Below are 16611 nucleotides of genomic sequence, written 5' to 3'. Positions count from 1 at the left end.
TACTAAGATAGAGCCTTAGACGACAAGCTAAAATTTTAATGGCGATTTTAAGAGACTGTACAAAGGCTAAGAGGGTGAAAATCTTCAACAAAGGTAGCATTATCGTTTTATGGGATCATGTCAACAACGTACGATTAATCCCGCAGGGAAGAAGCATATCAATAAAAACACAACAAACTTGCACACATCCCTATTAACATTGCTCCCAGCAAAAATGTCATGATGGCCTGCACCTTAAAAGGACCAATATCGAAGACAAATTCCTTGACCTCCTCAGCAGAGGGGACAACAATCAAACTCAAATTGTCAAATTGTCTGCCCCAGTGATAACTGCTGGTTCAAAGAGGCTCTCAATGAAAGCTGCTCATGAAGGTTTGAGGATGTGAATCTCGATGAATGTGCTGAATAAACAAATCAGCCATCCTAGGAGGATCAGAAACCCGAGCACCAGTAGGGTCAACAGCCTCGATTATACGATGCTTCCAAAGACAGCCTTAGCAGGGTAAACAAAAGTGAGGATCTATATTTTTGAAGCCAAAAAAATCAAACTGTAACCGGAAGATATTACTATAAACATTTTATTCCAACCTTTAACCAAGCGCATCAAAGAAGCCAACACTTTTGGCTCCTCATCTTTATCAATCGATTTTAACCAAGTTGTATTCCGTGCATAGACTCTTAATGGGCTGAACTTTAATAGGTATAGGAGAAGGTAAGCCTGCTTATAGAAGATTAAGTGGAACATTTTGCCAAGCCTAACAACATGGCTGATTGCTACAACCTTTGGTAAAATTCACCACGGAGATTGTGTGATTCACAGTTGGCTTACACATTGGCTGTACTAGTAATAATCCCCAGCATCTTGCATAATCAGGTAATTTTTCCAACATGGGTAAACCAACCAAAGGCGATTACAGATATCGACAAATGAATCTCCAAACACCCCTTTTTCCCCCAACGTGGAAGACCAAAAAAGAAGGCTAATGATCTGAACAAGAAATCATGCAATCAACAGGCAAACTTACATCAAAACAATACTCAAAGATACAATTATTCTCGATTACACAAATGATTACTGACCCCAAAAAAAAATGAAAACAAAATTTGAAACAAAAGCTAATTTTTTGTCCTGTGTCACTGAATAATTGAACAAAAAATTGTTTAACTAGACCTAAAATTTTGATCATGGAAAGAGACCATGAAGTCCAGTCATATTCTGAATTGTGTATGCAGCAGTAGGTTAACATGATGTCCTAATGACCCCATATATTCTGGTTGAAACCCCATTTTACAGCAAGAGAAAACAGGGGTCAAAATCCTTCGTCAAAGTAATGGCTGGAGCAAATCGAACACCTGAAAAAGTCACAGTAATTACAAGTCATCAACTCATAGTTCAATACATTAATATGATACCATATGTCAAACAGTGAAGTTGATCATGCACATATTAATAACAAAATATACAGACAGAAGGAACACCGACCCGGGGGGGTCCACTGTTTTGAATCTCGCACAAAGTACCAAAATGCATATGCCATCTGAAGTATATCCAGGTAATTGGATTGTGAACAGTCAAAAAAAAAAAGAGGTAAAGAAAGCACTTAAATCATCATCCAAGCTTCATGATGATTTACCTCGAGCACCATCCTCATATATCATGTATGTTGTACAAATTTATTTTTCTTTTACACCATAACTGAACCAATCAGTAAATAAAATACATAATCATAAATAAGCAAAGACTGACATCAAATATCATTCTCAAGGCAGGATTAGGACTGGTTTAAGTAGGAACTTTTAGAGGAAAGGATAGCAACTGAAAATTTATCAAGGCGATAAGACCCTGGGCTGGATAGCATGTTATGGTAACATGGCTTTCATTTTGATGATTTCGAAGAGAGAGTTTAGGAAAAAAATGCCAAGTTGAAATTATGGAAACCACCTTGGAATCAAAAAAATTTTAAGAAGAAAAACAAAAACATAGTATGCGGAGGGTTACTTTAGTAAAATGGTGTGATTGTGTGAAAGTTGATGACAGTGAGATGCCTCAAAGTAACAATTTCAGGTGCCTAGGTTCAATTATAAATAAATGAGGAATAGAGATGATGCTGTCCAAAGAATTAGAGCAAGGTGGATGAAGCAGAGAAGTGCTTCTGGAGTGTTGTGCGACCGACGAATTCTGTTAAAACTCTTTAAGGAAAATTTTATAAGACAGTTATAAGGCCAACAATGATGTATGGAATTGAGATCAACCTTAGAATCAAAAGGTTTGAAGATAAGTAGAACAGAGGAGTATATGGTGTTTAAATTTGGTTGCACCAAGGGCGGATAATGAGGTGGTGAAAATTGATAAGAGGGAGATTTCACAAAGTGATTATTTTAGGTATTAGGGCTCAATTGTAAATAAAGAAGGTTATATAGGGGACAATGTTTCACAGAGAATTAAAATAGGATGGATGAAGTGGAGAGATGCATCTGGAGTGTTGTGTGATTAGCATATTCCTTTAAAACTTAAAAGGAAAATTTTATAGGACATACAACTAGCTATGATATATGGTGCGGAAGGTTGGCAGTTAAGAAGCATCAAATAGATAAAATCAGTGTAGCGGAGATGAGTGGCAAAATTAGGAAGGATAAAGTAAGAAATGATCATATTAGAACTGATTTGGGAGGTAGCTCCAATACATGATAAGCTTCAAGAAAGTTGTTTGAGGTGGTATGGTCATGTTCAACGGAGGCCTTTGGATTCCCCAGTACGGAGGAGTGATTTGATTCAGATTGAAAGAACTAAAGGAGCCAGGGGCAGACCTAAAATGACCTTAGGAGAAGTGGTGAGGAAAGACATGCACAGCTTAGGCCTTGTATCAAGTATGACCTCGAATAGAGCTGATTGGAGGGCAAGGATCCATGCAGACGACTCCATTTGGGATAAGGCTGAGTTGTTGTTGTTGTTGCTGATGATGTTGATGTATGGAATTGAATGTTGGGCAGTGAAGAAATAACATACAAACAAACTTAGTATAGCCGAAACTGAGGATGCTGAGATGGATGAGTGGTAAGAAAAGATAAAATAAGGAACAAATAAGAACTAATTTAGGAGTAGTTCCGATATATGATAAGTTGAAAGGTCACTTGAGGTGGTATGGAATATAGCCATGTGCAACGGAGATCTTTGAATGCATCGGTATGGAGGAATGATAAGATTAAGATTGGATTAAGGCTGTCATCCCCTCCCTTGTCAGCCCTAATCAGTCTGCCTTCATCTCTGGCAGAAGCATAGCAGACAACATCATCCTTTGCTCTGAAATTGTTCGAGGTTTTGACCGAAAATCCCATAGCCCGGCGGCCCTCATGAAAATCGATCTCCACAAGGCGTTTGATTCCCTTTGTTGGGACTTCATTTGTGATGTGCTCGCCCAAATGGGCTTCCCCCCTGCTTTTGTCCGTTGGATTTTTGCCTGCATATCCACCCCCTCCTACTCGGTCCTCGTCAACGGCTCCCCGGCCGGCTACTTTCATTCCAAAGTTGGCATCCGTCAAGGCTGCCCTCTGTCGCCCTTCCTATTCTCCCTGGCTCTGGAAGTCCTCTCTAGAAGCCTTTAATCCAAAACGGATCTCCACCTCATCTCCTCTATTCCCAAATGCAAGCACTCAAATCTCACCCGTCTGGCCTTTGCAGATGATCTGATGATCTTCTCAAAGGCCACCCCTTCCTCAATCTCTACCATCATAGACTCCCTTCACCTCTTTGAATCCCTTTCGGGTCTCCGCATCAATCTCCTCAAATCCAAAATCTTCCTCACTGGCATCCCTGAGTCGGATAAAGCTTCTCTCCTGCACCTGACAGGGTTTTCCATTGGCTCCCTCTCTGTTAACTAGCTTGGCCTCCCCCTTATCCCTGCAAGGTTGTCCTCCCATCACTGCGCTCCAATGCTTGACAACACTCGCAAGAGGCTTCAACTCTGGAAGGGTAAACTCCTATCCTATGCTAGCAGATTGGAATGTATCAAATCGGTCCTCCAAGCCTCTTATATCTATTGGAGTGGCATCTTCGGCATCCCCAAAGCCACCATCAAGGCAATGGAGCGCCTCTTCTGCGCCTTCCTCTGGAAAGGCTCCGACTCCTCCAAATTCCTCCATCCTTCTAGCCGGAAATCCATCTGCCTCCCCAAATTCGAAGGGGGTCTTGGCATTCGTCGCATTCGTGATTCTAACACGGCGGGGATTCTTAAGCTTATTTGGAAAATCTCCTCCCGCCAGGACTCCATCTGGATTAATTGGGTATACTCCCACCTTCTCAAATCGGATTCCATCTGGACTGTCAAAATTCCCACTGACTAATCCTGGATCTGGCGCAAAATCCTTCTTCTTTGGCCTCTTGCCCTCCGTGGCACTTCTTCTTCCATTGCTAATGCTCCTCCATTTCTCTCTGGCTCGACTCCTAGTACCCCCAAGAGATCCTCTACAATCTCCTCGGGCCTAGGACCGTTTACTCTTCTGGTCTCCCAAAAGCCTCTCCCCTCTCAAGCCTCATTGACTCTGGTTCCTGGTCCCCTCCCCCCACTCTCAACCCCTCTATTCTCCCCCTGTTTTGGCAGTCTCTCTCTCCCCTCCCCCCCTCTCCCCCACCCTAGTTGATAGGGTGATTTGGCTTCCCTCCCCCACCGGTATCTTCTCCTCCAGGTCCGCCTGGAATTTTGTTAGAGTTCCCAGCCCCACGGTCCCCTGGCACAAGATTATCTGGTTCAAGGGCCATATCCCTCGTCACAGTTTCATCGCCTGGAGATCCCTTAGGCTTAGCCTCCCTACCCAAGCCTTCCTACTTCATCGTAATATCCATGTCTCCCCCTCCTGCGCCCTTTGTTGGAATGGTAACGAGGACATAGCCCACCTTTTCTTTGCCTGCCCCTTCTCTACCATCTGGAAAAAAACCCTTACCTTCATTTGGCCCAGAAGTAGGAGACACTTGGACTTTGATCACGAATGGCTTTGGTTGATTAAAGCTTTTCCAGGGAATTCTGTCTGTGACACTATAGGCAAGCTGGCCTTCTGTGCTACTATCTATCATATCTGGATGGAGCGGAACCTTAGGAGATGGACTTCCAACTCTCGTTCTTTTGACCTGATTTGGAAAGCCATCTTCTTTGATGTTTCTTCTAAGATTAGTTGCGGCCGTTTGGGTAGGATTTTGGATTCCCCAAGGAACAGGTATATTGTTGTTTCCTGGGGTCTTGATTTGTCTATTTTACGTGCCCCCTCCTCTGCGTAGGCTGGGTGGTCCTCTCGTTTCTCCCCCCCCCCCCTCTCTTTCTCCTTCTCTTTGTACATCCCCTTTCCCCCTTTTCCTGCCCCACCTGGGGTAAGGTAATATAGTTATTCATCCAAAAAAAAAAAGATTGGAGGAGCTAAAAGAGCCAGGGTCAGGCCTAAATGACTCTAGGAGACGTGGTAAAAACAGACATTCATAGCCTAAGACTGATAACAAGTATGGCTTTGATAGAGTTGATTGACGAAAGAGAATCCATGTAGCCCACTCCATTAGTTGAGATAACATTGAGTTGAGTTGAGTTGAGAACAGGTTTAATAATAATTTTTTTTTTAAAAAAGAAGGCCACAGTAAGAGAAGTTCTGATTATGGATCTTATTGAAAAGATTCAGAGGAAGCTTGGAAGGCCAAAAAGTCCCATTCTCTAAATTGTCTCTCTTACTGTGTAAACAAACTTCAAGTCCTAATTGTACTCGACAGCAAGCGTCATAGCCTAGGTTTGGGCCTCCTCCGATGTCGATCTGCAGTAATAGCTTTCGGAGTAATTATTCCAAATCAAGGGGAATTTATAAAAGGCAGGAATATTTAGAAGGGACTCTGATTGTGCGTGAGAGTGTCAACTCAAAATGTTAAGAATAAGTCTATTTTGCAGAATTTATCTTGATCATGTGGTTGAGATTTTGTATTTGAAGGTATGCTCTATGGAAACAAACATGACATGAGTGTCCTTTCTAGACAAAGACTCTGTACGACATGTCAGCCCCTAAAATCTAGAATTAGAGACACCATGATGTGTATTTAATTGATCATTCTTGCTAACCACAAATTTTGAACATAACCAAGATATGATGATCCAAAGTGCAAGAAGCCCCAGCTTGAAACATTTTGATGCTTAGATTATGAGAGAACTTTTCCTTTTCTCATCCCCTTTCATAATAGATAAGATTATACAATATAGGTGGAAAGAAAGTCGATGGTAAATAAAGCTAAATACATGTCGGTATAGCATGTGACAAACGCATGCTTATTAAGCTTAAGGGGAAATTCTACAGGACAATAATAAGACCAGTGATGATTTATGGGGCGGAATGTTGGGCCGTTAAGAAGAGTAATATAGATAAGAGGAGTGTAGCGGAGATGAGGATGTTGAGGAGGATATGCGGCAAGACCAAGAAAGATAGAGTAAGGAATGATTGTATTAGAACCGAATTGGGAGTTGCACCAATCCAGGACAAGCTCCGTGAGAGCCACTTGAGGTGGAATGGTCATGTCCAACGGAGACCCATGGATGCACCAGTAAGGAAGAGTGACCAGATTCAATTGGAATGAGCTAAAAGAGGTAGGGGCAGGCCTAAAATAACTATTGGAGAAGTGGTACAAAGGATAGCATGTGGTAGGGCTCGATCCTAGTATGACCGTGGATAGAGTTGTTTAGAGGACAAGGACCCATGTAGCTGACCCCTTGTAGGGGAATGTCCTTGGGATGCTGCTTTGACTACTGCTCAGACTTTTTCCTTTAGTAGTTTTATTTCATATATTTTTTTTACTTCCTTTTACTCCTTTTTACTTTTTTACTGTCTTCTACTTCTCTTATTTCTATTACTATCACAGCCTCTTCGGATCCAAGTAGCCGACCCCATTTAGTTGGGATAAGGTTATGGTTGTTGTTTGTTGGTACAGCCTGTCTAAGGGAACAGTCCACAAGAAAATAAGGGCAGCAAGGGGGAAAAATAAAGAAGGAATAAACCCTAGTCAACACCCACAACTTATTCTAATCCAACGTCACCCTACTTAGCCTGAGATCCCAGTCAATACCCAACTCATAAAACCTATTGGGTCTAGCTGCATATCATCTTTTACACTTCCCTTCAATCCTTTTTGATTTTTAGCTTAATTCAAATCCTATCCTAGACTTCCATCTTCCGATCATAATTGTCATGCTGCCAAGGCAAGTTCCATATCATACCTTACATTTCAGGCCACATTTAAATATGTTTTCCATGGTTCAAGGTGATGTGGTAATTCTAAGTTCCTATGATTTGGAATTTGGATTCGAATTTTTCCTTCTATTTTTCGAAGTTTTCATATTTTTAACTATTTTTCAAAAGAAAATTCAAGCTTTATTTCGCAATCTGGCCAACTCCGTTTTATTGAAACTGGACGGTAGGTAGGAAGAACCCTAAAACCCTCCCAGACAGGATCCCAAGTCAAAACCCCACTCAGGTAGAAACCCAAAACTTGAATGAATTTCCAAATCTCTTAGATTAACACCAAACTCTAAGAAACAATAGTTAATAGGAAGGATAAGAACCCTTGAAAAGATGGGAATGATCTGATGAGCGGATTGGGAGTAATTTAGGAAACCGGGATCTCATGGGCGGAAATCCCAGAAACGGTAAAACTGAAATTAAACCCAATTCAACCAACAGAATTCAATGAAACTTGGGTTGATCTCTATTTATGCAATCTAATCCAAACCCCTAAGGTATTATAGAAATCAGATGGTGGGATCAAAACTATTTTGAAAAACTCAGGTCCGAAATAGAACATAGGACAGAAATCAAGAGAATTTAAATTAAATCAGATCAGTAATTGACCTAGGTCAAAGGACTGTCTTAGGGAGGCCTTGAATGCCCTAAAATATGGAGGGAATCTGATGGACAGATTCCTCACTACAGGGAATCTCTTTTTCAGCAAAAGAGGCTCAAAAACAGGGTATCTGCCAGATTTATTTGAGAGGGTTCTTGCTGTTTTTTTTTTTTTGGGTGAATAATAAATTCATTACCACAGGAAAGAAGAACAACAGCCCTCAAATAGGAGGGAAAAAGAAACAAAACAGGGAGCAAAAGCCAAAAGACTCAAACAGAAGAGCCCACAGCTAGGAGGGAGATAGAGGAAAGACCCCAGGAGACAACAATGAGCCTGTTCCTTGGGGTGTCCTTACAAGAGGAGAGAGCAACCGAACTGAGTTTGGTTTTAATTTCAAAGGAGATGGAGTTCCAAATCTGAATTAGAGATCGGGATTTGGTAGTCCATTTCCATAAATTATGCTCCATCCAAATATGATTGATCGCAGCGCAAAAAGCCATCCTACCGACCACATCACAAAGAGAAGAACCTCCAAAAGTCATATCAACCCAAAGCAACTTTCTATCAAAAGGAAGAATCCGGCGATCCCTTGGCCAGCATTTAGCAAGAATACCTTTCCAGATGGATCGAGAGAAGAGGCAATCAAAAAAGAGATGATTGGAATCCTCAACCCCATTCCAACAAAGACCACAAGAAGGGGGGACAGAGATGTGTCGATGCTGAAGGGCATCGAAGGAAGGACTGCATTGGAAGGTAGTTAGAGAAGACTCGCCAAACCGTTAAGCAGTGCCGGGGAATATGATGTTTGAACCAGAAAAGCTTCCTCCAAGGGGCAAGAGGATGACGCGACCAAATAAGATCCCAAGCAGCTTTGGAGCTGCAACCACATAACATAGTCACCCCTAAGCAAGGGTCTTCTTTGAATAGTGGGCAAAAGGTTCCAGATAGTGGTAAGCTCAGGATTAGAGGAAGGAGGGGGGGCCCAGCCATTAGGATCAATGATATCAGCCACCAAAACATTTCTAGGTAACCCAGAGCCATAGATAGTTCTTGAGTAGACTTGTTGGAGGAGAATTCCCAAGGGATGCTAATGATCCAGCCACAAGGAAGTGAAGTTTCCATCACCAATGTGAGAGTGAATGGATCCGAGGACAAGGGGGCAGGAAGCCAGTATATTGCGCCAAACCCAAGAAGCATCCGAGGAGATAGAGATAGTCCAAATGGAATCCGATCAGAGCAGCCCCGAATAAATCCAATCTACCCAAATACTTTTCTTTCTAGAAGCAATCTTCCAAATCAACTTGATGATGCCAGCTGAATTCACCTCCTTGATCCTTCTAATACCCAAACCACCTTCTGCAAGAGGAAGACAAACTGAGGCCCAACTAATTGGACGGAGAAATCTTGAGGAATCAGAGCCTTTCCAGAGGAAAGAAGACATAAGAGATGCCTTTCCACAGTTGAAGACGTTTCCTGATAAGATCCAACATGGGAGTGCAATGATGGGCCGATAATCTGGCTGGAATTAAAGGGAGGACTAAATATTTGACTGGAAGCTGGCCAAGAGGAAAGCCACAAATAGCCTTCAAAGAGACTTTGTCCAGCTCAGAGACCACGGCCAAGAAGAGAAGGGACTTAGAAGGGTTGATCTGGAGGCCCGAAAGGTCATGGAAGTGCTGCAAGCAATGCATAATGGACTTTGCATTTAGGAATGGGGGTAAGGAGCTGATGGAAGCCTTAGAAAATCATGAGGTCATTTGCAAACGCTAGGTGAGACAGCATGAGGGCTTTGCATTTAGGAATGGGGGTAATGAGCTGCTGGTCAGTACATAATTGAATCTCCCGAGATAAGATTTCCATATCCAGGGTAAAGATATAAGGGGAGAGAGGGCACCCTTGACGAACACCCATAGTAGAAGCAAAATAACCAGCCAGGCTGCCATTGACAAGCACTGAAAATCTCGGAGTAGAAATGCAGCAAAAGATCCAGTGGATAAAAGCCAGAGGAAAACCCATCTTGATCAGCATCTTATCAATGCAGTCCCATCTCAGAGAATCAAAAGCTTTATGGATGTCAATCTTCATAAGAGTAGCTGGGGAATGGTTCTTTCTTTCAAAGCCTCTAACAATCTCATGGCAAAGAAGGATATTATCCGAGATGTTCCTGCCGGGGATGAAGGCAGACTGATTTTCACTAACAAGGAGATCCACCACAGTCTTGAGCCTGAAAGCCAAGATTTTGGCAATGAACTTGTAAATCAGATTGCATAGGGCAATGGGCCTAAAATCCGACATAGCTGAAGCTCTCTCCTTCTTTGGAATGAGACAGAGAAAAGTGTGGTTCACCCCTTTAATTTGGCTTGGATTGAAGAAGAAACTTCTACTGGCTTTGATGAGATCATCCTCAATGATATTCCAAGAGGCCAAGAAGAATCCATTCTGAATCCATCTGGCCCAGGAGCCCTGTTCAGCTTGAAAGAGTGAATAGCAGTAGTGATTTCCTCCTCCAAAGGGATGGCACCAAGGGACTGAATTAGCTCAGTAGGAACAAATTTATTAAGTTATTGTGAATAGGATCAGCATCACCCCAGGGGCCATTAAAAAGATCCTTAAAGTAGGAGGCAGCCATGTCTTTGATGTCTTTTACAGTAGTAACAGGAGAACCATCAGGGACAGCCAGCTGTAAAATGGAATTGAAGTTTGTTCTAGACTTCAAAGATTTGTGGAAGTAGGCTGAGTTAGAGTCCCCTAGCTCTAGCCATTTAGTCCTAGCCTTCTGCCTTAAGAAACTTTCCTCTTGAGAGAGAAGAACAGATAGGTCTTGGGAGGCAACCTTTTCATCGGCAGCAAGATGACAATTCAGGATATCCGATTGAATTTGCAACTGAATGGTAGAGAGCTTATCCTTGCAATCCTGGACCTGCTGGGATATATTGCCAAAAGTGTTGGTGTTCCAGTCTTTGAGAGCAGCTTTCACATTCTTGAGCTTCCTAGCAAAAGCAATAAGGGGGGAAGAAAATGCTTGGACAGGCTTGTCCCAGGCATCCTTGACTGTTGCAAGAGACAAAAATTCCTTCCTGTTAAACCCTAGTATGAACAACATGTAAACAATATTCAGGTTAAATTGAATTCCAGCAAGCACACAGAACAGGTGGTAATAATACTTACTTGAGAAGAAGAAAGCAGAGTAAGAGAAGAAAGAGAAGGATAATTATGGCTTCTCACCAAGAAGGTACAGAATCTCACTGCCCTCCAAGGATAACTCACCCCTTACTGAATCGCACATTTAAGAAAACTTAAATGCATAAAGTCATGAACAAATGATTCTTGCCTACTGACTACAAGCAGCGCATGCACCCCAGGTTTGCACAGTTAAAACAGGAGAACCTAACAGTTGAGGAGTTTGTTGCTAGATTCTATTATTACGCCACTTGATCAGATTTTGAGTGGGATGAAGAAGTATAAGTGTCACAGTTCCGCAATGGTTTCCATCCTCAGATTAGTGTTGCACTCGCATCTAATCCACTGCCAACAATGGAAGATGCTGTACAGGTTGCATATCAGGTAGAAGAAAATCTGAAATGACCATACAATCGAAGGAATATTCCAGACAGTTTCCTAGGGGTAACAGCTAAAATCAACAACCGTCTTTCCCCCAAGAAAAGTCATTCAGCAAACCACAGGCTACCAATTCATCTATGGCATCTACATGGCTTAATCGGCCATATTCTCCACCTTGGTGTGATTCTGACAGGGCATCTTCGCGACCTACCCAGCCATATTCTCCGCCTCGACATGGTTTCGACAGTTCTTCTATAATGCCAAAGACTACCATCATTGTTTTACATGCAAAGGATATGGACATGTCATTGCTCAGTGTCCCAACCATTTGGTGGCTTATACTGATAAGGATCATTTTATCCCTTGTGTTCCAGAAGAGCCCCTCGAAGCTGAGACAGTTGAATTACCACTAGAACTTGGACCAGGTGAAGTCAACACCAATGACAATGATGAGGAGCGATATCCTTCTTATGTTCTCCATCTTGTATTGACCTCTCACAAAGTCACTAAGGATGAAGATTGGTGCCAAAGCAGTATCTTTGAGACCTGTGTGAAGTGCAACGACCAATTATGTAGTCTAGTGATTGAAAGAGGTAGTTGCACTAATGTCGTCTTCAACGAAGCTGTTTGTAAACTAGGATTGTAGACAGAGCCACACCCAACTCCTTACAAAGTTGCATGGGTGAACAACACTAATCTCAAGGTTACAGCTAAGTGTTTACTCACCTACTCTATTGGTGAATTTGTAGATACAATACAGTGTGACGTCTTTCCCCTGAAGGTATGTCATATTCTTCATGGTCGATCGTGGTTATTTGATAAGAAGGCACAACATTGCGGGTATGCAAATACCTACTCCTTCAAGCACGGCAACAAAACCATGAAGCTTATTCCTGCTAAGGATCTCCCTGAAATTAAACTCAAGAAAGTAGCAGGATTGTTCCTCTTCCAGCGTGTTCCTTCAGACGGCCTCCTTGGTCCTTTTCCAAACTCGACGGAGTCGAGTTCTTTTCAAAGGAGGAGAATTGATGTAGTGTCACTTGGTTGGTTGGATCAACATGAAAGGATTTAGAGACCAAAACCTAAACAGAACCGATCCAATGATTTTTGGTCCAACAAGGGTTGGAATTAGTTTAGTTATTTAGTAGTTTATTTACTTCAGTCTTTAATTTTGAGCTGAGTACGTAGGAGTTAGATGTTTATTTCAGTTTCATAGTTTAAGTAGGATTGTAGGAGTCATGTTATTTTCTTCTTTAAATACATGCATGTAACCCAACAATAGGCATAGTGAATTGAATAGAATTTTGAGTTTTACTCTTTGAGAGTGTGTGATTGTGCAATCTCCTTCCCCTTCCCCTACAACTATTTCCTTCATCCCTACCGGCCCTTCACCACTCTAATAGGGCCTATTCCGCACAAAATTGTGTATTAGAATACACATAATTCAATTACAACAACTAGAATATACATTAAGAATGAATAAACATAAAATTATAAACCATCTCATAATTATCAAATGTTATACTTTTTTTTCATGGTAAGGTTGCTCCACGCTTGTATGAGAGTAATTCGGTCAAAAATCATTAAAAAAAAAAAAAAATTCTACAAACCCTAAGAGTCGAAACCAGTGAAACCAACAAAATGGGTTGAAATTTCAACCCATTTCATTTGAAATTGTACATTCTATATTAAAGGTTAATCGAAACCACATATAATGTCGCAATCCACCAAAACAGCGAAACCGAAATATTTCGCGAAATTTCAACAAAACCGTGAAGTTTGCTTGATTCTAACTACTTCCTATATGTAACATCTCTACATAAAAAGACACAAAAGCTTCAGACGCCCCAAATCAAATCTGAGCTGGAAAAAGATCTGAACAGCTCAACTGAAACCTGACCTGAACAAAAAAAAAAGGATCTGAGATAAAGCCTCCCTAAAGTGGACGGGTTGGAGAACAGAAGAATTTGACCCACTTCTCTCTTTTTCCCAGATTGTCTGCAACCTGCCTGAAGTCCAACCTAGACCCGAGGCCTTTAGTGCTGGGTCTGTGTAGACTGTCATTGCCGACTATTTTTACACAGCTTTCTCTCATAGTCTAATTGCAGCTTTCTCATGTAAGAGAACTGATGCAGATCCATCAACAAAATAGGCTTGTTTTATTAGGAATAACTCTAGGGTTGGGTTCTATACATGTTGGGCCTTTGATCCCATGGGTTTTCTATGTAATAGGCCACTTTTATGGGCCAAAAGTCGGGGTACATGAGTTGCATACGGGATTAGCCCTATACTTGGTTTATTTTCATGTTTTTAATGTTTTAAATTGAACCGATCCAAAGCTGATTTGAACCAGTGGTTCAATTTATGTGATTTTATTAGTTTTCCTTTTAGTTGTTTAGTTGGGCTGGATTAGGACTCTATTTACAGTTTCCTAGCCAGTTTAAGTTAGCTAATAGGTTAAGGATTGGGTTAGGCCTTTCCTTTTTAGTGTCTAAGTCTATTTTTGAATCTTCTATATAAGTTTGTAAGGGAGGCCAGCATTGAATACGAATTTTGATTAATAAAAACTCAGCTTTAGCTTGCTGCCTTTGTTGCTGCTGTTGCTCCTTGTGAGTGTGCATCCTTGTGGATCTCAAGGTGGATACTGGATAGGGTGGGTGGACTCCTGCGACTCCTTGCATTGTGAAGATCGAGAGGTTTTCTCACAATTGCTCAAGCTGCTGTTCTTGGGGATCTCTTCAAACCAGTAATCTATTTTAATTTCAATTCTCCATTGCAGCCTTATAATCCCTTAAACCCTAATTAAGCCCTACAGCCCTAACTTCAACCTAGACCTAACCACCCATCAAAATCTGATCTTTTTATTTTCATCTCAATCCCAATACTGCCATTAACACTCGACCAGCTCACTTTCCCCAGATTCCATCTCTAAACCCTAGATTCTAAAAACATCCAATTTTTACAAGGCCTCTAACCCGAAACCTTAGATTTCCAATTTCATCCAAATCAAATCAAATTTACATTAATAGACTCCTAAAAACCTGTACATCATTACCAAATAAAACCCTAGCTCAAAACCCTAACCCCAACCCTAATTCTGCCCTAGTTTATCTATTCTGTCCCATTCAGCCAGCATAGTTAAAAACTCTGATTTGTCTGGCCCCTAGTAGGTCTCCTACCTATCTAGAACTACATTAAGAAGTGGTATGAGCTTTGAGGGATTTTGTTTCCGAATAGCACCATATTTCCCAGAGGAATACAACCAAACAATCCAAACGTGGGATTGTCCTTCACTTCTCCTTTGCCAGGTCCCCAGGCCCCTAGGAACCAACCAAACATCCTTAAAGCCACAAAAGACAACGTAAGTGCACATCTTAATTCCATTAGGCAATAAACCAAGATACCCCAGTAAAATCAGTACCACACCACCTTTGCCACACTAAAATTAAGATATTGATCAAGAGCATTGTTTTAGTTTCATGTTCCTCACACATCTCATGCTTGCTAACTAAACGGAAGCCTTTCATGTGAATCTTTTCAATGACCAACACTTTTCAAGAACAAGTATATTAATGAAACACTCCACCATAAGCATGGATAGCTTTCCCCAAATCTTGTTGATTGGGGAAACATTTAAATATAGATCGAAACATGATGCAAATTCAAGGGAGTTACTGGTCACATGGTAATGATCACGTGAACAGTGATGTGGGGCCCACTCTGGCCATTAGGAGGAGATAATTCAGGATTTAATTACCGGGGGAATAAAGTGGAGACTTGCTGGAGCAGTTTCCCCTTGTGGAACAGAACTTCTAGAAGATCTTGTGGGCCCAAGGACAGATTGCGTGGAGGAAGAATATTGGTGAGATTTTTCCAGAATATGACCTACTTTCTAATTTGATTAGTTTCTATTTTCCTTTATCTAATTCATGTAACAGCATTAGTTAGATTTACTTTCTAATTTCAGATTTCAGTTTTAGTAAGTAGGATTTACTTTTTATTTTGGCTGTATCTAGAAGATTTATCTCTCCCAAGCATGGAGAGTTAGGCTGTAATTGATTTTCCTTAATATAAATAAGGGCAGGAGGCAGTATTTCAGCCTCCAATGATTTGATGAAAAAGAAAAGTTTGGTTCAACACCATGGCTGTGAGAGGCCCCTGTGGAGATATGCGGGATACCTTCTCTATAGTATGTGGGATACCTAAATATTCTTCTTTTTATTTTTCTCCTTTATAACTTCTTTCAATTTACAGAAACATTCAGAACCTGTGTAGGTGGTTGATGAGCACATTTATGTGTGAAATCTTAGGGCATAAAGCATACATTTTACCATATTGGACAGAGTTACTCGGTGTTTTCTTGTGCTTTTCAGGTTTTAGGTGAATTCTTGTGAAAATGGAGGAGATGATGCTAAGGAAATATTTTTAAGGTGTTTAAAGGTGTTAATGGCTTGGATGCGTAGCCCATCGAGTCAGCTTCGTAACGGTTTAAACGGCACATGATTCCGAGTTGAAACGAAGAAGTTACGGCCGTTTCCGTAACGAAACACGAAAATGGTCTATAGGGGTTTATTTATAATTATTGACAGTCGACTGGGGATAAAGTGAAGCGAAAGTTCAGATTTCAGGGGCCTTAATGCAATTATTAGAAGTTATATTTCTTGTACCTGAAAGATTCCATTTGGAGGGCTCTGGACAGTCCAACTTCCACTTGAGATATTTTGGGCTCCCAAACTCCAAATTGGACGAAATTTGGGTCTATTTTGGGTGATTTTTTGCAAGGAACATAATGGTGAGGCCTATATAAGCACCCCATGCTCTACGTTTCTTGAAGGACAGAATGGGTATTTTATTTATTCTTGAAGGAATCCTAGTCATCACCCTTACTCTCTCTCTCCTCCAACTTCTCAAGGGCACTTCGGAATTCTACTTGGGATAGACTTATTTTGAAAAATATTCTCTCACCTATGGAAAGTTGAAAAATCAAAGATGCTTTGATTTTATTGCTTGGAGAAGATATCTACAAAGAAAAGGAAGCACTTGTTAGAATTAGAAATTTACTTTTCTAAAAATAGAAGGTCTATGTAAATAATCTTCTCTTCTTCTTCTTTCTATTTTTTTTTTTTCTTAGGATTCAAGGCATTGTAAAGAGGAAGGATAAGAGAATATTCTCTTTTCTTAGGGAATATTTCTCC

The 16611-nt window shown here is 41.1% G+C and overlaps 1 protein-coding gene across 2 annotated transcripts in view; it reads right to left on the bottom strand.

Annotated features, from left to right (window-relative positions):
* Nucleotides 1-975: 975 nt before the first annotated feature.
* Nucleotides 976-16611, bottom strand: part of LOC122646175 (vacuolar protein sorting-associated protein 54, chloroplastic) — a 130514-nt gene continuing 114878 nt past the window's right edge. For both annotated transcript variants that reach the window (XM_043839668.1, XM_043839669.1), the window contains exon 19: nucleotides 976-1353. The gene's annotated coding sequence lies outside the window, so the exon portion shown is untranslated. The remainder of the gene's footprint in view (nucleotides 1354-16611) is intronic.

This window comes from Telopea speciosissima, chromosome 11, assembly GCF_018873765.1.
Source record: "Telopea speciosissima isolate NSW1024214 ecotype Mountain lineage chromosome 11, Tspe_v1, whole genome shotgun sequence".
Taxonomy (NCBI): Eukaryota; Viridiplantae; Streptophyta; class Magnoliopsida; order Proteales; family Proteaceae; genus Telopea; species Telopea speciosissima.
Note: the sequence above shows the minus strand (reverse complement) of the source record. Positions and strands in the feature narration are given on the sequence as shown.